This window comes from Oncorhynchus gorbuscha, linkage group LG06, assembly GCF_021184085.1.
Source record: "Oncorhynchus gorbuscha isolate QuinsamMale2020 ecotype Even-year linkage group LG06, OgorEven_v1.0, whole genome shotgun sequence".
Lineage (NCBI taxonomy): Eukaryota > Metazoa > Chordata > Actinopteri > Salmoniformes > Salmonidae > Oncorhynchus > Oncorhynchus gorbuscha.
In genome coordinates, this window is record NC_060178.1 from 100,459,506 (window position 1) to 100,482,561 (window position 23,056).

The window sequence follows — 23,056 nt, forward strand, 5'->3', positions numbered from 1 at the left end:
GTCAGCGACCCACCGCTGTGCCGCTGCCTCTTCAACATAGCACCTTCTACTCAATGGACAGCAGGGAGAGTGTAGGAGTGCTCCTCTGTGTATTTTAACAACAGAGAAGCTGTCGTACCCGCAAATGGTTTATGCAGCACTATTGTGGGGAGAGACAAACAAAGGGGTTATTATTATGTCTGTGGAGAGATGGGGGAAGGGGGATGAGACGGGGTGAAATGGGGAAATAGAGAAGGGGGGATAGGGGAGGGGGGTGTATGTATGCTTGTATTTTGGAGAGTGCCGATTAGGCGATGCGGCACTGCTGCTGTTGGTTAGACGATTGTTGACTTGCCATCTGCCAGCAAGAAAAGAACTCCAGTGGGTGTGTTGGAGAGCCTGAGAGGTGTGTGTGTGTGTGTGCGTGTGCGTGGAGGAGAACAAGTTGGAAAGCTTTTGAGGGAGGGGGAGGTAAGGAAGGAGGGAGGGATAGAGGGAGAGAGACGGAGAGAGGCAGACATAAATGTGTAGATGTGGTGCAACATAATGACTGGGACACACAAATCAAATCAATTTTTTGTTTGTTATTTTTGTCACATGCGCTGAATACAACAGGTGTAGACCTTACAGTGAAATGCTTACTTACAAGCCCTTAACCAACAATGCAGTTTTAAGGAAAATAAGTGTTAAGTATTTACTAAAATAAACTGAAGTAAAAAAGATATAAATAAGCTGCTGTTGCTACTGTGAGTGGGGACAGCCTGAGCTGTGAGTGGGGACAGCCTGAGCTGTGAGTGGGGACAGCCTGAGCTGTGAGTGGGGACAGCCTGAGCTGTGAGTGGGGACAGCCTGAGCTGTGGGTGGAGACAGCCTGAGCTGTGTGTGGGGACAGCCTGAGCTGTGAGTGGGGACAGCCTGAGCTGTGAGTGGGGACAGCCTGAGCTGTGAGTGGGGACAGCCTAAGCTGTGGGTGGGGACAGCCTGAGCTGTGTGTGGGGACAGCCTGAGCTGTGAGTAGGGACAGCCTGAGCTGTGTGTGGGGACAGCCTGAGCTGTGAGTGGGGACAGCCTGAGCTGTGGGTGGGGACAGCCTGAGCTGTGAGTGGGGACAGCCTGAGCTGTGAGTGGGGACAGCCTGAGCTGTGAGTGGGGACAGCCTGAGCTGTGAGTGGGGACAGCCTGAGCTGTGAGTGGGGACAGCCTGAGCTGTGAGTGGGGACAGCCTGAGCTGTGAGTGGGGACAGCCTGAGCTGCCTGAGCTGTGAGCTGTGTGTGGGGACAGCCTGAGCTGTGTGTGGGGACAGCCTGAGCTGTGAGTGGGGACAGCCTGAGCTGTGGGTGGGGACAGCCTGAGCTGTGAGTGGGGACAGCCTGAGCTGTGGGTGGGGACAGCCTGAGATGTGAGTGGGGACAGCCTGAGCTGTGAGTGGGGACAGCCTGAGCTGTGGGTGTGGACAGCCAGAGCTGTGAGTGGGGACAGCCTGAGCTGTGGGTGTGGACAGCCTGAGCTGTGGATGTGGACAGCCTGAGCTGTGTGTGGGAACAGCCTGAGCTGTGTGTGGGGACAGCCTGAGCTGTGAGTGGGGACAGCCTGAGCTGTGTGTGGGGACAGCCTGAGCTGTGTGTGGGGACAGCCTGAGCTGTGAGTGGGGACAGCCTGAGCTGTGTGTGGGGACAGCCTGAGCTGTGTGTGGGGACAGCCTGAGCTGTGTGTGGGAACAGCCTGAGCTGTGAGTGGGGACAGCCTGAGCTGTGGGTGGGGACAGCCTGAGCTGTGTGTGGGGACAGCCTGAGCTGTGTGTGGGGACAGCCTGAGCTGTGTGTGGGGACAGCCTGAGCTGTGTGTGGGGACAGCCTGAGCTGTGTGTGGGGACAGCCCTGAGCTGTTTGTGGGGACAGCCTGAGCTGTGTGTGGGGACAGCCTGAGCTGTGAGTGGGGACAGCCTGAGTGGGGAGCTGTGGGTGGGGACAGCCTGAGCTGTGGGTGGGGACAGCCAGAGCTGTGGGGACAGCCTGAGCTGTGGTGGGGACAGCCCTGTGAGTGGGGACAGCCTGAGCTGTGGGTGGGGACAGCTGTGGGGACAGCCTGGGGACAGCCTGTGGGGCTGTGGGTGTGTGGGGACAGCCTGATCTGTGAGTGGGGACAGCCTGATCTGTGAGTGGGGACAGCCTGATCTGTGAGTGGGGACAGCCTGAGCTGTGAGTGGGGACAGCCTGAGCTGTGGGTGTGGACAGCCTGAGCTATGGATGTGGACAGCCTGAGCTGTGAGAGGGGACAGCCTGAGCTGTGGGTGTGGACAGCCTGAGCTGTGGATGTGTACAGCCTGAGCAGTGAGTGGGGACAGCCTGAGCTGTGGGTGTGGACAGCCTGAGTTGTGGGTGGGGACAGCCTGAGCAGTTTGGAATAGGAGGGGGGGGGTGAGGGGGAAGTGAGGGGAGAGGAGAGGCAAGGGTATGTGTATGTAATGGCTATGTAGACTCGTTGGGAGACAGGTAGACTAGCGGTTAATGACTAGGTAGACTCGTGGGGAGACAGGTAGACTAGCGGTTAATGACTAGGTAGACTCGTGGGGAGACAGGTAGACTAGCGGTTAATGACTAGGTAGACTCGTGGGGAGACAGGTAGACTAGCGGTTAATGACTAGGTAGACTCGTGGGGAGACAGGTAGACTAGCGGTTAATGACTAGGTAGACTCGTGGGGAGACAGGTAGACTAGCGGTTAATGACTAGGTAGACTCGTGGGGAGACAGGTAGACTAGCGGTTAATGACTAGGTAGACTCGTGGGGAGACAGGTAGACTAGCGGTTAATGACTAGGTAGACTCGTGGGGGGACAGGTAGACTAGCGGTTAATGACTAGGTAGACTCGTGGGGAGACAGGTAGACTAGCGGTTAATGACTAGGTAGACTCGTTGGGAGACAGGTAGACTAGCGGTTAATGACTAGGTAGACTCGTGGGGAGACAGGTAGACTAGCGGTTAATGACTAGGTAGACTCGTGGGGAGACAGGTAGACTAGTGGTTAATGACTAGGTAGACACGTGGGGAGACAGGTAGACTAGCGGTTAATGACTAGGTAGACTCGTGGGGAGACAGGTAGACTAGCGGTTAATGAATAGGTAGACTCGTGGGGAGACAGGTAGACTAGCGGTTAATGACTAGGTAGACTCGTGGGGAGACAGGTAGACTAGCGGTTAAGAGTGTTGGGCAGGTAACTGAAAGGTTGCTATTTCAAAACCCTGAGCCGACTAGGTGAAGAAAATCTGTTGACGTGCCTTAACCCTAATTTCTCCTGTATGTTGCTTTGTCTATGTAAATGTAGACAGCTTCATCTCTGTGTCAGATCACATTCACAGTGCCTGCTGGACTGGCTCATCCCTGAGCACCTCCCTGAGCACCTCCCTCTGTCAGGCTGAATCTGATGGGAGAAACCACTCTGTCATCCAGCTGTGGATCTTCTTTCTGTTGTTGTGTGGAGAGACAGGGGGACAGGGCTGGCAGCTATGGCCTCTCCCAGGGAACCCCCCCCCCTCCCAGCCCCCCAATTGCGCCCTAAGAAAGGGGCTGGGCTGACTGAAAAGGCCCACCTTCACTGTCTACCCTCAGGCAGAGCAGTTTACTAGGGTCAAGTCAAGATGCGCTTGGGTTGGCAGCCTGGCAAGACGCTGCAATGAATTATTAATCAGGAGCAATACAAGGGATCAGAAGCAGGAACATTGATGATTCTCCTCAGCTTCTCTTTCTTCTCTTTCAATGTAGTTCAATATTGTTCAATATCCTCTTATGCACTGGAAGGAATTGAATAGGGAGCTCTGTTGTAAGTTGACCTGTTCTTAATGTCATTTTCATAGTTTCCTGCAACAGCAGTAGAGTGTGCTAAGTTGTACTGGTGGGATATTGTTTCTCTTAAGTGTGTATGAATGAATGTTTGATGAATTATGAAGTGGTTCTACAACGACGGATGGAGAGTCAGTGACATGCAGTGTTTGTCTCTCTTCTTTCTCTCTGCTCTATCCTCTGTGCCTGCCAAGAGCAATTAAGGGAGAGACTGAGGCATCTCAGTCTGGGCCAAACTGCTCCTCTTCCTGACAGCACTGCGGTATTGATTTTTTACTAGGCAGGATAGAACAAAGGACCGTGCACAGATATATAACCACCACAGCCCAGCTGGCAATAATGCATCCTTTCTATTCATTCATCTGGGAAAAGTAATGAGACCGACCTCTGTCTTTAGCTCTGTTTAAAGGTCTCCAGTGGCTGCATAAGGTCCGCCAACTCCAAAAAGACGTTGGACACACTACATCAAAAACACCAGCTCCACTTCACGGACAGCAGTTTGTGAGCTGAAGTGCTCTAGCTGGCTTTGCTTCAAGGAACTCTCTGAATGGACCCATTTACATGGGTTTGGCTGGGGTTGGTGGCACTGTTCGTTTTGATTCATTAGTGTTGAGTACAGGGGTGTGGTGTGGGAATGTGTGGGTGGGAATGGATTGGGTGTGTGTGTGTGGCAGGGTGGGGTGTGGTGTCTGGCGGGGGGAGGGCACAGCAGACAGTACTTTGTTGTTTACTCTGCGGCATAATGAGATACAGGAGATTATGGGGTTGGAGTGTGTGTGTTTGTTGGGGGGAGTTTGCTGAAAGAGAAGGATAGAACTCAGCACAAAAGCGGTGGCTGGTGAAGTGGAGCGGAGTTGTTGGGTTGGGGGGCTGTTGAGTTGGGTTGTTTTGGTGGTGGGTTTTGGGGGTTTGCTGGGAAGGGGTTGTTGGGTTGGGGGGCTGTTGAGGTGGGTTGTTTGGGTGGTGGGGTTTGGAGGGTTTGCTGGGAAGGGGTTGTTGTGGTGGGGGTGTTGGGGTGGCGTTGTTGGGGAGGGGGGGGGGTGGCTGTTGGGATGGGGGAGGGGGCAATGGGGCAAGGGGATACTGTGTTGGCCCCCCTGCGCCAGCTGCCTCCCAGATCCCTGGTCCTGCTCAGACCAGCACTGCTGAATAATTAATAGAATACAACCATCCATCCATCCATCCATCCATCCATCTAATCTGGATAAAATAGCCATTCAGGGCCTCTACCACATGCAGACAGCCAGGCAGGGCCAAACACAGCAGCACACAGCAGCACAGAGCACCAGTCTTGCACCTGTTCACCGCTGCTGTGCCTGAACTGTACTGTACTCCAGTCAGACTGTTGGTTCTGCTCTGATCAGCCACAGTGGTTTCCCTCTGTGTGACCGTTGTTGTTCTGAACAACCTCCACTTTCCTTTCTGCTCTTCAGTCACTGTAGTTAGTTTTAATCCAACATAACCAACACTATTGGGTTATCCTTTAATCAAATTAGCCTATTTGTTACATACAACTTTCTTCTTGTGAGTTTTAGCACTCATTGTGTAATTATTTAATTGTGTAATTGTTTGACTGTAACAGTTCCTGTTGCTAACATGTTAAAGATGACTCCAGGTCTTCTCTCGTTGGCTGTGTGTATCCAAAGTACATTGCTGTGTCCAGTCCAGGGCCCAGTGGAATTAATAATGACAGTTGTGGTGATGGTGATGAAGACAGTCTTAGCATACTGACACCCTTTGACCCCGTCTCACAGGAAGTTGGTTCTCTAACCCCCAGAACTTTCCCCAGGTGTTCAGGTGGGTCAACTCAGAAAATCTGACTTGGCTTCTTGGCCTCTACCACCAAGTGGTCTCATTAGAAGAGACTCTCATTTAGGCTAGCTAATTCCTGTTTGGGCCCTTCTTCATTTAAGCCACACTTTTACTCGTGTGTTTTAGTCAGGTAGCTCATGTGTTTGGTTGAAATGTAGGCTAAATCATGATGCATTTGGTCAGGCTCCTTGTCAGTGGAATGCAATCAGTAACTGTAAATTCATTACCATAGCCAAACTATGGGCAGCAGCAGCAGTGCGCTCTAACTTTAAACACCCCCTTCGTCCAATACCCTCCCTCACTGGTTTCTGGGAATTCTGACTTCCACTCAGGGAAGTACCCCACCAGCCCTTAACTAAAGTTAATTCCATGACCTCTGTCTGTGTCAGGCAGTTGGATAGTTGGATCATGTCTAGATGGGTACAGCTTGTCAAATTTACGTATAACGTGTTTTTTTTAGGGCATTTTAGCTACCACTAACCTTTTTCCTAACCTTAACCTAATTCTCCTAACCTGTTACGTTAATTATTCTAGCCTGCTTTGTAACTTGTCCTAATCTGCTACGAAATATCAATTTTGACAAAAACTGCATCCCTTCTAGACAAAACCCAACAGTTGGGAGGTAGTCTGTGTCCTCCCCTCCCCCTTCAGTTCTAATGACAGGAATAGGCTACCCTCTTGTACACTGGTTGGTCCAATCATGGCATCTATGCAGCCACCTCGAGAACAGGAAAATGATAATGTTAAATGAAGGGAGGAGACCACAGTCTCATTGCTGTTGAAATATTAACCTACTGGTTCTTACAACAGTGCTGGGACACATAGCAGTGATGAAATGCTGTCAAAACGTGTGAGGATATGATGTGTTACAGAGGAGCTTGTTTCTCCATTCTGTATTATTCATTACTGTAAATAAAGCTAGCAGATTTCTATGTCCTAAATAAATAACTTATCAGCTGCATTTTTGTTTTTAGATATGTTTTTATATTCCTAATTGACGTCCTAATGTCATCTTCTTTCTTGGGCTGTGGAAAGAGAAATGTGGTAAACCTATTTTTTATTAAAACACCCATGAAAGACACAAATATGGTTGCAGTCTGTGGTAGATTCAAATAATTCCCCAAGCTCTTACAAAAAATTGTAAATAATTGAATTGAAGTTTTAAGATATATAAAAATGTTATTTTAAACTCAACAAAGGCGGGTCACGAATGACAATATAATCAACCATCATATGGTGCTTATTGATGTGGAACATTATGCCTACGCATTCCACCTTTAAATGATGCAGTGACCTTCCATTACAGTTATTAAAACAGCACCACGCAGGTCTGTCTACACCAGTACATTAATTCGATTTGGAAATGGATAGAGGCAATAATAAGGCTATATGGGTCACAGTTCCTTAGATAACCATATTAATTAGCCTTGTTTTCATTGCAATCACAATCCCAGGCTTACAAACTCATACAACAGGCTAACACAATGTATGTAGCACACCACCAACACCATCTCAATTAGCCTATTACATTGGTCATCGAATGTATCAAATAGTGAATTGAACCCATATTATGTGTGAATATGTACTTATGGGCATTAGATTTATTTCTGCTCACATTGTTTTGAGTAATTTCATCAGACGTTGTCAGTCAATGCAGTGGTACATATAGTACATTAAGGACCGGTACGTATATGTGAGCATCATGACCTGTGTATTTGAGGACATGCTCCTGAGCATGTCATACCTTTAGTCATATCAGGGCTCCGGGCCAGACCCAGATGCAGACATGGGGTGCAGATGGTCTGAGTCTTTGATATGAATTAGTTCCCAAAAGGGAAGGCAAGAGAATAGTCATGGACAGGCAAAAGGTCAAAACCAGTTCAGTCCAGGAGGTACAGAGTGGCAGGCAGGCAGAATGATCAGGCTGGCAGGTACAAAGTCCAGAAAACAGGCAAGGGTCAAAACCAGGAGGCCTAGCAAAGAGAGAATGGCAAAAGCAGAGCACAGGAAAAACACGCTGGTTGACTTGAAACAGACAGGACAAACTGGCACAGAGAGACAGGAAACACAGGGATAAATACAGTGGGGAAAATAAGTGACACCTGGAGGGGATGGAGACAATTACAAGGACAGTTGTTGTTATCAGGGCATTACTAGTCTATAATGTCCTGTTCAGGGTAGAGAAAACCGGTCACTCGGAGGACCACCGTTACCCATGTTATCTAACTTTGCCCCCCTCTTGCTAATTTAAATGTTGTCCCAACAGACGAGTCCCGTCTTCAGAGTATTATACGTATATTCAGTATAGAGAGCAGGAGTAAAAGTTTATAAAACATTTTTTTAACGATTTTGTATTGTCACATATGCTGGATAGGTGCAGTGAATTGTGTTGTTTTACAGGGTCAGCCATAGTAGTATGGTAGGTGCAGTGAATTGTGTTGTTTTACAGGGTCAGCCATAGTAGTATGATAGGTGCAGTGTAATGTGTTGTTTTACAGGGTCAGCCATAGTAGTATGATAGATGCAGTGAAATGTGTTGTTTTACAGGGTCAGCCATAGTAGTATGATAGATGCAGTGAAATGTGTTGTTTTACAGGGTCAGCCATAGTAGTATGATAGGTGCAGTGAAATGTGTTGTTTTACAGGGTCAGCCATAGTAGTATGATAGATGCAGTGTAATGTGTTGTTTTACAGGGTCAGCCATAGTAGTATGATAGGTGCAGTGAAATGTGTTGTTTTACAGGGTCAGCCATAGTAGTATGGTAGGTGCAGTGTAATGTGTTGTTTTACAGGGTCAGCCATAGTAGTATGATAGGTGCAGTGAAATGTATTGTTTTACAGGGTCAGCCATAGTAGTATGATAGGTGCAGTGTAATGTGTTGTTTTACAGGGTCATCAATTTAGGGTTAAGTGTCAGGGGCACATCGACAGATGTTTCACCTTGTGGGCTCGGGTATTTGAACCAGCGACCTTTCAGTTACTGGCCACTAGGCTACCTGCTCTAAGCATTAGGCTACCTGCTCTAAGGGCTAGACTACCTTCTCTAAGCACTAGGATACCTGCTCTAAGCACTAGACTACCTGCTCTAAGCGCTAGGCTACCTTCTTTAAGGCCTAGGCTACCTGCTCTAAGCACTAGGCTACCTGCTCTAAGACTAGGGGACCTACTCTAACCGCTAGGCTACCTGCTGTAAGTGCTAGGCTACCTGCTTTGAGTGCTAAGCTACCTACTGTGAGTGCTAGGCTACCTGCTCTAACCACTAGGCTACCTGCTGTAAGTGCTAGGCTACCTGCTGTAAGTGCTAGGCTACCTGCTTTGAGTACTAGGCTACCTACTGTGAGTGCTAGGCTACCTGCTCTAACCACTAGGCTACCTGCTCTAACCACTAGGCTACCTGCTGTAGGTGCTAGGCTACCTGCTGTAAATACAGTAAGTTGAGAATGTTGTTCATTGAACAACAAAGCCCACAAAGCTCATAACTAAGCTAAGGACCCTGGGACTAAACACCTCCCTCTGCAACTGGTTCCTGGACATCCTGATGGGCCACCCCCAGGTGGTAAGGGCAAGCAACAACACATCTACCATGTGGATTCTCATGCTTAGTCCCCTCCTGTACTCCTTGTTCACCGTTGACTGCGTGGCCAAGCACGACTTCAACACCATCGTTAAGTTTGCTGATGACACAGCGGTGGTAGGCCTGATCACCAACAACAATGAGACAGCCTTTCGGGAGGAGGTCAGAGACCTGGCAGTGTGGTGCCATGACAACAATATCTCCCTCAATACGAGGAAGACAAAGGAAATGTGTATTTGTATTTATTATGGATCCCCATTACCTGCTGCCAAAGCAGCAGCTATTTTTCCTGGGGTCCAGCAAAATTAAGGCAGTTTATTCGTGTGTGTGTGTGTGTACGCCTGTGTCTGTGCCTGTGTTTGTGTTGCTTCACAGTCCCCGCTGTTCCATAAGGTGTTTTTTTATCTGTGGATGATGGACTACAGGAAAAGGATGGCCGAACACACCCCCATTCACGTCTACGGGGCTGTAGTGGAGGGGGTCGAGAGTTTCAAGTTCCTTGGTGTCCACAATGCCTTTTCCCCCTCAAGAGAAAATATTTGGTGTGGGTTCCTCGACCCTCAAAAAGTTTTAAAGCTGCACCACCGAGAGCATCCTGACTGCTTGCATTACCGTGTCAGAGGAAGGCCCCAAAAATTGTCAAAGACTCAAGTCACCCAAGTCATAGACTGCTCTCTCGGCTATCGCATGGCAAGCGGTACCGGAACGCCAAGTCTAGGTCCAAAAGGCTCCTTAACAGGTTCTACCCCCAAGCCATAAGACTACTGAACAATTAATGAAATGGCCAGCCGGACGATTTAAATTAACCCCGCCCCCATTGCTGCTACTCACTGTTTGTTATTTACATTTACATTTACATTTAAGTCATTTAGCAGACGCTCTTATCTATGCATAGTCACTTTATCCCACCTACTTGTACAAATGACCTTGACTAACCTGTACTCCTGCACATTGACTTGGTACCGGTACCCCCTGTTTCTAGCCTCGTTATTGTTATTTTATTGTGTTACTTTTTATTTCATTTTTTACTTTAGTTTATTTTCTTAACTCTATTTCTTGAACTACATTGTTGGTTAAGTAAACATTTAACGGTAAGGTCTACACCTGCTGTATTCGGCGCATGTGACAAATACAATTTGATTAGATTTGATTTTGATTATGAGAGTGGGCGTTTGCATTTTAGCTGGAGGAGTGGTGGAAGCCACAGCCACGGCACCTCGTGTGCCAGTTGGGAGGATCTGCGCCCCCCCATCCCATCACCCCCCTCACACACAACCCTCGTGCGCCCAACTGGGGAAGGGGAAAGAGGATTACATTGTCTCTGTCACTCACTGACCACTGTGGCCCATGTGCTCATCTGCTATGTGTGTAGCCAGCCAGTCAGCCGGGGAGGCAGTGAGACTGTTCCAGGGAGCCATCTAGTGAGCACTATTGGTACTACATGGGCTGACTAATAGGAGAGGAGAGGAGAGGAGAGGAGAGGAGAGGAGAGGAGAGGAGAGGAGAGGAGAGGAGAGGAGAGGAGAGGAGAGGAGAGGAGAGGAGAGGAGAGGAGAGGAGAGGAGAGGAGAGGAGAGGAGAGGAGAGGAGAGGAGAGGAGAGGAGAGGAGAGGAGAGGAGAGGAGAGGCTGCGTGGGGGACAGGGAATGTGATTACATAGTCATTGGTCTCTCAGTCAGATCTAGCTAAAGGTCTAATGATGGAGCTTCTTATGATTTTCATGAGGACCTTTGTGACTTCTTCTTTGTTACACATGAGAAGATTTGTCTTTAATATAGCCTATTTAAATCAAACGAGGATGTTCTAAAACAGAATGGTCACAGAGTTTCTACGTAACAGAGGAATGATCAACGGTTACACAGTTTGAATGATTGGTAATACACAGTAATACACAGTAATACACATTTATAGATAGTAATACACAGTAATATATAGTAATATACAGTAATACACAGTAATACACATTAATACATAGTAATACACAGTAATAGACAGTAATACATAGTAATACACAGTTAAAAGTTTCATTAACTCTCACTAAAAAGTCACACTAATCTAAACAGACTGCATATTCAGAAGTCAGTAGTTATCCCCATTGGTCCTGTTGGGTATACAACAGTGTCATTACAATGTCCTAAGAGTAATCATCCTTACTGTACTACCATCTGCACTGAGAGCTAGTCTGTGTAATACCAGAGTTGATCTGAGCTGTGTTACTGAACTACAGTGACAGCGCCTGTTGTTTTTGTATCGGCCCGTCTGCGTATGTGTGTGTGTCTCTGTACATGTATGTGTGTGTGAGTTTGTGGCTGGGGTGGCCCGTGCTCTGACCTCTCTCTCCACAGCAAACTGCACCAGCTGGGGGATAGAGAGGAGCACCAGGAGGGCGAGCTGTATGCAGCTGGCGGGGCTGAAATCTCCCTGGACCCCTGGACCCCTGGAGATCACCAGGGTCCCCTGGGTGCCAGACTCAATCTGCCTGAGACACCAATGGTCTGCTGTTGGAAGAACCCACCACCTCCCCAGTACTACTCATCATGTCATGCCTCTGGGCTGTTCTGGGATGGGCTGTTCTGGGACGGCTGTTCTGGGAAGGCTCTTCTGAGCTCTTCTGTGACAGGCTGTTCTTAGCTGTTCTGGGATGGGCTGTTCTGAGCTGATCTGGGATAGGCTGTTCTGGGATGGGCTGTTCTGGGATGGGCTATTGTGAGCTGTTCTGAGATGGGCTGTTCTAAAATGTTCTGGGATGGGCTGTTCTAAAATGTTCTGGGATGGGTATTTCTGAAATGTTCTGGGATGGGCTATTGTGAGCTGTTCTGGGATGGGCTGTTCTAAAATGTTCTGGGATGGGCTGTTCTGAAATGTTCTGGGATGGGTGGTTCTGAAATGTTCTGGGATGGGTGGTTCTGAAATGTTCTGGGATGGGTGGTTCTGAAATGTTCTGGGATGGGTGGTTCTGAAATGTTCTGGGATGGGTGGTTCTGAAATGTTCTGGGATGGGTAGTTCTGAAATGTTCTGGGATGGGTGGTTCTGAAATGTTCTGGGATGGGTGGTTCTCAAATATTCTGGGATGGGTGGTTCTGAAATGTTCTGGGATGGGTGGTTCTCGGAAATTGAATCGCTGTTGGAATCTTAGAATCTTGGAAAGTTGTCATATGCCACAAAGGGAGATGGACTTTTATTCACTGTTAATCCATCGGTATGACTAAGACTAGTACTTTCACTGCACTAACTAACTAACTAACTAACTAACTAACTAACTAACTAACTAACTAACTAACTAACTAACTAACTAACTAACTAACTAACTAACTAACTAACTAACTAACTAACTAACTAACACTGTCACCACCCACCACTTACCACTCACTAGCCTATTAAGGTCAAGAGGAAATATTCTTCTGTTCATTCACTTTAGTTCACTGTGGAAGGAGGAATTAAACAGGGGCATGCAGAGTAAAGCTTACTTTCACTCCTGTACTACCATAGTCACCAGCCACCACTGTCACCACCCACCACTCCCTCCTCCATTCCCAGAAGCCAAGTAGTCTCCTGGCCACCCTTCTCTCCTTGCCAGCCTGATAATGACATTAATACACTGTAAGTGGATTGGCTTGAGCCTGCCCTGGATTTCACGTAAGATGTCTGAGAGCCTCTGGGTTGGAGCAGCAGGGCAGCTGTCTCTGGGGTTATCGCCCGGTTACAGGCCTACAGTATGGCAGGGGGGCACCAATACACACACACAGAGTACCTGACTGTCTCAGTCACACACACACGCACACACACACACACACGCACGCACGCACGCACACACACACACGCACACACACACACACACGCAAGCACGCGTGCGCACGCACGCACGCACACACACACACACACACACACACACACACACACACACACACACACACACACACACACACACACACACACACACACACACACACACACACACACACACACACACACACACACACACACACACACACTCACAAAGTCTGAACTACAAACAGAGATAATGTATTCCATTCCAGAGTGTCTAAGAACTGAACAGTACACAGGATCTCTTCCTAATGGTCATTTGAGTTTTACTGCCCTCATCCTTTCACTTCACTTATTTATTTAATTTCACTCATAATGGAGCAAAGTACCTCAGTCTTCCCTACCCATATCTTTACCCTGCCTTTATCCTACCTGGATTACCTGGACATCCCAGGCTGATGGAAGGGGAATCTCTCTGCGCAGCTTGAACCAGGTAGCCTCCTGTTTACTCCCAGCTAGGCATGCAGGGGGATCAGAGCTCAGAACACCTTGTTATGTCTGGGTGTCTAAACAACCTTCATCTCTAAGGGGATCAACTGCTAAGGCTGTCTGGGCAATTCAGGTAGAAAATACAGCAAATCCCCCATTAAAGGATCACCCCTTGACTTAACATCAACTAACTTTCCACCAACTAGGGCAATCCAATTGATAGTGACAGTGGTCCATTTGTTTTGACCAAAAGCCATTACAACTTTTTGGATAAAAATGATGCTGTTGCTTTTTAGAGTGTCCTGACACTGGGAATTAGTTTGACCATGGGTAGATATTTTGGCAACATGTTTCTCAAAGTTTGCTTATAAATCGTTATTAATAATTTAATAACCGGTAGTAAACTGTAAGCTCAATTCTGTATAATTGATTAGTCTCTCCATTCTCAGTTAAACAGTGTAAAAACAAGATAACATGAGGTACTGTTGTACCATTGACTCAGATGTCAGCGAACCTCCTCTCCAGTCAGCTTGGCCAAATTGACAAAGTGGGTCCAGCCGCTCTCCCCCAGCAAGCTGCCATGGTACAGCACTTTCATGGTGAGGAAAATAGCCCGGGTACGAACAGAGCTCTCTCTCTCTCCGTTTCTCTCTCCATCCTACCCTTCCTCCCTCTGGCCAGGTCTGGTGTGCCCATGTCGGTGCCTGGGCTGGGGCACCGTTAGTAGGACCGTCTGTCTCTGTTTCTGGCGGTGCCCAGGCGAGCTGGTTGGAAGTTTGGAGCCTTGTGTGCTGGAACGTGGCAGCCTGCAGGTCCCATGGCACCCGTCACAAGCCCATCTTTATGCCATCTGCAAATCAGGCTCCAGCCAAAGCATTAAATGAAATCCCTGTTTGGGCTGATTAACAAAAGGGCTGTTCATTTCTCAAAACTAAGAACCTGATTTCGTCAAATGAACGGGAAGGTGGATGTGTGAGTTCTCAGAATGGTCCTTTCATACAGCCACCTGCCTGTCTCAGTCCACAGACAAATTCATCAATTAATCTAGTCTTGTAATTGGGTGGCGTACAGTATGTTGCTTTAATTGTACGATTGGATCTGTTGGAACAGTCTCTCTCAGAACAGATTCTGTGGGTGGCTGAGCTGAATTTGTGTTTCAACTGTTGGCGTCTTGACTGCAACAGAAGTCAAAAGTAGGATATATATTTTTTTACTTCCACAATCTTGTGGGAGTTGAATGCTGGACATTTTCTCAATCTGCCACAAAATATAACAGAGAGTGATGTACATTATGTTGCTTTGATTGTGCGATTGGATCCATTCAGAGTATCTGCCTATCATTGTATCCTTATAGCAGCCAGAGTATCATTAGCAGCCCAGAGTATCTCACAGCCCATTTATAGCAGCCCATTCAGAGTATCTCTCGCAGCCCACAGAGTATCTGCCTAGCAGCCCATTCAGAGTATCTGCCTATCACAGCCCATTCAGAGTATCTGTCTATCGCAGCCCATTCAGAGTATCTGCCTATCGCAGCCCATTCAGAGTATCTGCCTATCGCAGCCCATTCAGAGTATCTGTCTATCGCAGCCCATTCAGAGTATCTGCCTATCGCAGCCCATTCAGAGTATCTGTCTATCGCAGCCCATTCAGAGTATCTGTCTATCGCAGCCCATTCAGAGTATCTGTCTATCGCAGCCCATTCAGAGTATCTGTCTATCGCAGCCCATTCAGAGTATCTGTCTATCGCAGCCCATTCAGAGTATCTGTCTATCGCAGCCCATTCAGAGTATCTGCCTATCGCAGCCCATTCAGAGTATCTGCCTATCGCAGCCCATTCAGAGTATCTGCCTATTGCAGCCCATTCAGAGTATCTGCCTATAGCAGCCCATTCAGAGTATCTGACTATAGAAGCCCATTCAGAGTATCTGACTATAGAAGCCCATTCAGAGTATCTGACTATAGAAGCCCATTCAGAGTATCTGACTATAGAAGCCCATTCAGAGTATCTGACTATAGAAGCCCATTCAGAGTATCTGACTATAGAAGCCCATTCAGAGTATCTGACTATAGAAGCCCATTCAGAGTATCTGACTATAGCAGCCCATTCAGAGTATCTGACTATAGAAGCCCATTCAGAGTATCTGACTATAGAAGCCCATTCAGAGTATCTGACTATAGCAGCCCATTCAGAGTATCTGACTATAGAAGCCCATTCAGAGTATCTGCCTATAGCAGCCCATTCAGCAGCCCATTATCAGAGTATCTGCCTATAGCAGCCCATTCAGAGTATCTGCCCATTCTCACAGCCCATTCAGAGTATCTGACTATAGCAGCCCATTCAGAGTATCTACCTATAGCAGCCCATTCAGAGTATCTGTCTATCACAGCCCATTCAGAGTATCTGCCTATAGCAGCCCATTCAGAGTATCTGCCTATAGCAGCCCATTCAGAGTATCTGCCTATAGCAGCCCATTCAGAGTATCTGCCTATAGCAGTCCATTCAGAGTATCTGCCTATAGCAGCCCATTCAGAGTATCTGCCTATAGCAGCCCATTCAGAGTTTCTGACTATAGCAGCCCATTCAGAGTTTCTGACTATAGCAGCCCATTCAGAGTATCTGCCTATAGCAGCCCATTCAGAGTATCTGCCTACAGCAGCACTTCAAGATGTGCACCAGGGCCTAGATTAAATGAGAGCCCATTCAGAGTTTTAACTGGTCATAGCAGATTCAGAGTATCTGCCTACAGCAGCACTTCAAGATGTGCACCAGGGCCTAGATTAAATGAGATCAAGAGTTAACTGGTCAGAGTTAGTGAACTGCGTTGGAGCCAAATCGAGAAGTTCAGAACTAAAAGTTTCGGCTATTCAGAACTAATGATGCTGGAATAAAACAAATATTAAATTAAATTACAAGGGTTTCTATCATCCTAATAGAGGTGTAGATCACATCTCACATTCCCGTGTTCCTAATGGAGGTGTAGATCACATCTCACATTCCAGTGTTCGTAATGGAGGTGTAGATCACATCTCACATTCCAGTGTTCCTAATGGAGGTGTAGATCACATCTCACATTCCAGTGTTCCTAATGGAGGTGTAGATTACATCTCACATTACAGTGTTCCTAATGGAGGTGTAGATTGCATCTTACATTGAAGTGTTAGAACTTGTTAAAACTTCTTGCGACTCTCAAACACGGATCCGGGAGCGTATTCATCGCCTTAAACTAAATAGCATAACGCAGCGGACATAAATATCCCTAGAAAATCTTCCTATTAATGAAAATCACTAATGAAATATATTGAGACACAGCTTAGCCTTTTGTTAATCACACTGTCATCTCAGACTTTCAAAATATGCTTTACAGCCAATGCTAGACAAACATTTGTGTAAGTTTATCATAGCCTAGCATAGCATTATTCCCTGCTAGCAGTAGGCAACGTTTTCACGAAAATAAGAAAAGCAATCAAATTAAATAATTTACCTTTGAAAAACTTCAGATGTTTTCACTCAGGAAACTCCCAGTTAGATAGCAAATGTTCCTTCTTTTCAAAAATGTTATTTTTGTAGGCGAAATAGCTCCGTTTGTTCTTCAGGTTTGGCTGAGAAATCGACCGGAAAATGCGGTCACTACAACGCCAAACTTTTTTCCAAATTAGCTCCATAATATCGACAGAAACATGGCAAACGTTGTTTAGAATCAATCTTCAAGGTGTTTTTCACCTATCTATTTGATAATATATCCACCGGGACAATTGGTTTCTCATTAGAAGCGATTGGAAAAATGGCTACTTCTGTACTGTACGCAAGATTTTCTGCGGGAGCCATCATGTAACCACTTGCTCAATGTGGTCCCTTACAGCTATTCTTCAACAAAAACGCGTAAAAAGACGACACAATGCTGTAGACACCTTGGGGAATACTTAGAAAGCGTAAGCTCATTCGTAGCCCATTCACAGCCATATAAGGAGTCATTGGCATGCAGCGCTTTCAAAATATGGGGCACTTCCTGATTGGATTGTTATCTGGGTTTCTCCTGTAACATCAGTTCTGTTGCACCCACAGACAATATCTTTGCAGTTTTTGAAACGTCAGAGTGTTTTCTATCCAAAGCTGTCAATTATATGCATAGTCGAGCATCTTGTCGTGACAAAATATCCCGTTTAAAACGGGAACGTTTTTTATCCAAAACTGAAAATACTGCCCCCTAGTCACAAAAGGTTTAACAGGGCTGCATGGGATTTATTTTATGTAGCCAATGGCAGTGTTCGCTTTAGGTATAATGCCAGACGCCACTTGTGGATTTGACGGCTGTAATGCAGTTCCACCTCCGACACCTTCAAAGCAACTGCTATGCGGATGTCAGCTAATGCGGATCTGATTGAATAGAGACCTGAGAGTTGGAACTATATGTGGATGTAACTGTCCATCCCCTCTTGGTCCACCTCTACATAGTCTGGTTCCCAGTTTGTGCTAACCTTCAGTCCAGTAAATTGGACCATTAACCCTCAGTCCAGTAAATTGGGCCATTAACCCTCCGTCCAGGATATTGGACCATTAACCCCCAGTCCAGGTCATTGGACCATACACCCTCAGTCCAGGTCCTTGGGCCATTAACCCTCAGTCCAGTAAATTGGACCATTAACCCTCAGTCCAGTAAATTGGACCATTAACCCTCAGTCCAGGACATTGGACCATTCACCCTCAGTCCAGGTCATTGGACCCTTAACCCTCAGTCCAGGTCATTGGACCCTTAACCCTCAGTCCAGGTCATTGGACCATTAACCCTCAGTCCAGGTCATTGGACCATTAACCCTCAGTCCAGTAAATTGGACCATTAACCCTTAGTCCAGTAAATTGGACCATTAACCCTCAGTCCAGGACATTAGACCATTCACCCTCAGTCCAGGACATTGGACCATTCACCCTCAGTCCAGGACATTGGACCATTCACCCTCAGTCCGGGACATTGGACCCTTAACTCTCAGTCCAGGACATTGGACCATTCACCCTCAGTCCAGGTCATTGGACCCTTAACCCTCAGCCAGGTCATTGGACCCTTAACCCTCAGTCCGGGACATTGGACCCTTAACCCTCAGTCCAGGACATTGGACCCTTAACCCTCAGTCCAGGACATTGGACCATTCACCCTCAGTCCAGGTCATTGGACCCTTAACCCTCAGTCCAGGTCATTGGACCCTTAACCCTCAGTCCGGGACATTGGACCATTCACCCTCAGTCCAGGTCATTGGACCCTTAACCCTCAGTCCGGGACATTGGACCATTCACCCTCAGTCCAGGACATTGGACCATTCACCCTCAGTCCAGGTCATTGGACCATTAACCCTTAGTCCATGTCATTGGACCCTTAACCCTCAGTCCGGGACATTGGACCATTCACCCTCAGTCCGGGACATTGGACCATTCACCCTCAGTCCGGGACATTGGACCATTCACCCTCAGTCCGGGACATTGGACCCTTAACACTCAGTCCAGGTCATTGGACCCTTAACCCTCAGTCCGGGACATTGGACCCTTAACCCTCAGTCCAGGACATTGGACCCTTAACCCTCAGTCCAGGACATTGGACCATTCACCCTCAGTCCAGGTCATTGGACCCTTAACCCTCAGTCCAGGTCATTGGACCCTTAACCCTCAGTCCGGGACATTGGACCATTCACCCTCAGTCCAGGTCATTGGACCCTTAACCCTCAGTCCGGGACATTGGACCATTCACCCTCAGTCCAGGACATTGGACCATTCACCCTCAGTCCAGGTCATTGGACCATTAACCCTTAGTCCATGTCATTGGACCCTTAACCCTCAGTCCGGGACATTGGACCATTCACCCTCAGTCCGGGACATTGGACCATTCACCCTCAGTCCGGGACATTGGACCATTCACCCTCAGTCCGGGACATTGGACCATTTGCCACACTGCAAACCAGGCAACACAGACTGAATATTGCATTGAACAAATACAGCTACACTCACACACGAAACTAAATCTGTTGGGATACCTATTCATAGCATTCATTAAAGACCACTCTGTCTGTCATAACACTCTGCTACTTTCTGGATGAAATATGTTTGATTCATTCAAAACCTCTCAGTGCTTCATGCAATTACCTATGTCACGCACACTCTCCCGTCTGGTAGCAAATGTCTACACATACTTACATGTCTTGTTTTGATCAAGAATCATTTATTTCTCCTCCAACAGCACCAACTGTTAGTGGTGAGATCTGTGACAGGCTGTCAGTGAGTCAGAGGAGAGACCTATGGTGGCTCCTGTCCCCACAGCCGACTGCGTTGTGTTCAGCTGCTCTCCTCCACTCTTCCCCTCACACAGACCCCAGCCTCACAGAGGCATACCGGCAAACTCCTCCGTCTCCTCAAATTAACATGAGCAGGTGTTTTTCTCTGATGTGTTAATTAAGAAAAGCTGCTGTCATTATGCTTAAAGTGGATATTACAAATAGAACATGTTGTATATTTTCTCAGAGCTGTCACGGAGGCGTGCATGTCAGCCTTTGAGATGGTGGTCTCATTACCAGGAGTTAAAAAACACAAAGTACACGTTTGAGGATGTTCACGTCTTGTCCATTTTAGAGGATTTCAGTGTGTCCAATCGCATGAATGAGGCTGAAACAAAAATGACCTGATGCTCAAAATAAATAAACTAAATATTGAATTTAATGATTATGTTGATATTATATATGAACGTATGAAAGTATATGAAAGGTAAGGCAACTTTGACATCATTGGTTGACTTTCAGTCTCAATGCCATTTTCAAACCTCTGGCCCACGTTGGAAATCAATTGGAAAATGGAAAATAGCACTGAAATAGATTAACAAGGAGAAGCACATGTGCATACGAATGTTGGCATCTTTTTAAAAGCTCTAGTCAAGTGTTGTGACAACTATCTTCGCAGACAGCAGACGTGTTCTACCTTCCCTCTCAAGTCACACTTCTTCCATTAACAGTTACCATAGCATCTATAGTAGTATGCACCTTACAGAGAACAACATGCTAAGAAAGCAGATGTGCTGCCTCAGAACTCCAGTATCCTGTGGTATCTTCTGTTGAACCCGGTGCTGCGCTGTGTGCTGAGATGTTGACACACTTGTAATCCTGCTGTTGGTTATTAGATGGAGCCGGCTGTTTCACCAGAAGTTTTGTTTGGTAATGCGGGATGACCAGCTGCTCAACAGATGTTGTGCCGATGCTCCCGCCCGGGAGGGTGAAGGTTGCCCGTTCTGGCCCCCTGATGAAGATTTGACCCCCCATGTTGTGCCCCTCTCAACAGAGCGAGCCTAACTCCTGGGGTAGGAGGATAGGGGTGTCCTGGGTCCCCCAGTCCCAGCGGAACAACTGCCTAACCCAAATGAAGCAGATGATGGTTGTGGAGGTATTTCAGCAATGGGATTGTAAACATGCTTTTGTCATTTTGACTGGCAAAACATGGCAAAGCAATATGATCAGAGTCTAAACGATATTGTTCTGGATGGGTATTGAAACATAAATCACTTCAGGATGATACTAGTAATAGGGTTAAACTGTGTTATTAATGCAAAAAAACAATCATGTCTGCACTAAAAATGACCTCAGAGAGCTAACCATTTTTAAAACCTGTTCCATAAAACCATGAAAAAAATATATATAAATCAATTTGAACTGCTTTATGATTGCCGAGCTGATTGTTTTTGTATCTATGGACAGGCAGGTTTCATGCACTAACGTAGAAACGTTCAACCTATACAAAGGTGTTAGTACACAATTATTTGATTGATCTGTTACCGACCCAGGGGTTAATGAGTCATTACCATCCAAAGAGATCCTATTAAATTATTAGAGGGGCTACGTCATAAACCCTCATAAATCCAGAATGAGGTGAAAAATCCAAACCAGTGTAATTGAAATGAATGGCAGTAGAGGCATAATCCTGATTTCATTTATGCAGGAAAATACAAGTATCAACGGTACTCATCATTGTATTCTTCTCTCCCCTCTTTCTCTTTCTAATTTTCTCTTTCTCCTTTTCTACGGGAGAATATATCAAGAACTGGAGACCACTCTACTTACTGCTGAAAACGGACGACTCATGCATAGGTTACAAAGAGAATCCACAGGACGCAGACCTACCCTATCCCCTTAATACATTTTCTTGTTGCATGTGAGTAATCCACTGTGCTGGCTTCTAACACATCATTTCATTTAAATCAAATAATATTTGTATTTATTTACAAGGCAAAGCAGATAATTAAGAACAAATTCTTATTTTCAATGACTGCCTTGGAAAGGTGGGTTAAATAACTTGTTCAGGGGCAGAAGGACAGATTTTTACCTTGTCAGCCCAGGGATTCAATCTTGCAACCTTTCGGTATCTAGTCCAACACTCTAGCCACCAGGCTACCTGCTGCCACCAGGCTACCTGCTGCCACCAGGCTACCTGCCGCCACCAGGCTACCTGCCGCCACCAGGCTACCTGCCGCCACGTGGCTACCTGCCGCCACCAGGCTACCTGCTGCCACCAGGCTACCTGCCGCCACCAGGCTACCTGCCGCCACGAGGCTACCTGCCGCCACGAGGCTACCTGCCGCCACCAGGCTACCTGCCGCCACCAGGCTACCTGCCGCCACCAGGCTACCTGCCGCCACGAGGCTACCTGCCGCCACCAGGCTACCTGCCGCCACCAGGCTACCAGGCTACCTGCCGCCACGAGGCTACCTGCCGCCACGAGGCTACCTGCCGCCACGAGGCTACCTGCCGCCACCAGGCTACCTGCCGCCACCAGGCTACCAGGCTACCTGCCGCCACCAGGCTACCAGGCTACCTGCCGCCACCAGGCTACCTGCCGCCACCAGGCTACCTGCCGCCACCAGGCTACCTGCCGCCACCAGGCTACCTGCCGCCACCAGGCTATATGCCACAGTGGCCTGGATAATTTCACAGATTCTTTAAAAATGTAACCTTTATGTAACTAGGAAGTCCCATTGAGGTCAGAAGACCTGTTTCCCAAGGGAGACCGAGACTTAAAGGGGCAATCTGGGATTGGTACATACCTTTTTTGACTTTTAAATAAACGACATACCCATTGATTCTTGAAGATAAATTATAAATGCTAACAGAACCCAAAATATAAGGTTGTTTTACTCAATTGCTTGTTCACAATGTAATTGTAAACAACCACTGTATAGCCTCAAAACATGGTTGAATGTATCATTTTGATCTCATGGAAGACTGGTCCTTGCATTCATATTTCAGTGTATCCGTACAGAAAAACCACATGTTTTCCCATGTGAAAGATCACATCATTTCATGTGAAAATGTGTTTTTGGAACACTTCACATGTTGCTTAACATGTTGTCACCTGTTATCACATTAACTTCACATACGATCACGTGATCTTCATGTGGGGTTTATGTGAGGATATACATTTAAGAGTGGTTACATTTCTCCAGCCCCAACTAGCTGATAGACACTAAGCTGGTGGAAACGTCTGACTCCTTGGCACAGTTCCTACAACGAATGCCACAGTATTTACATGGACATGAAATAAATACAACAACATCCTTTTGTCCCAACACGTAACTCAAC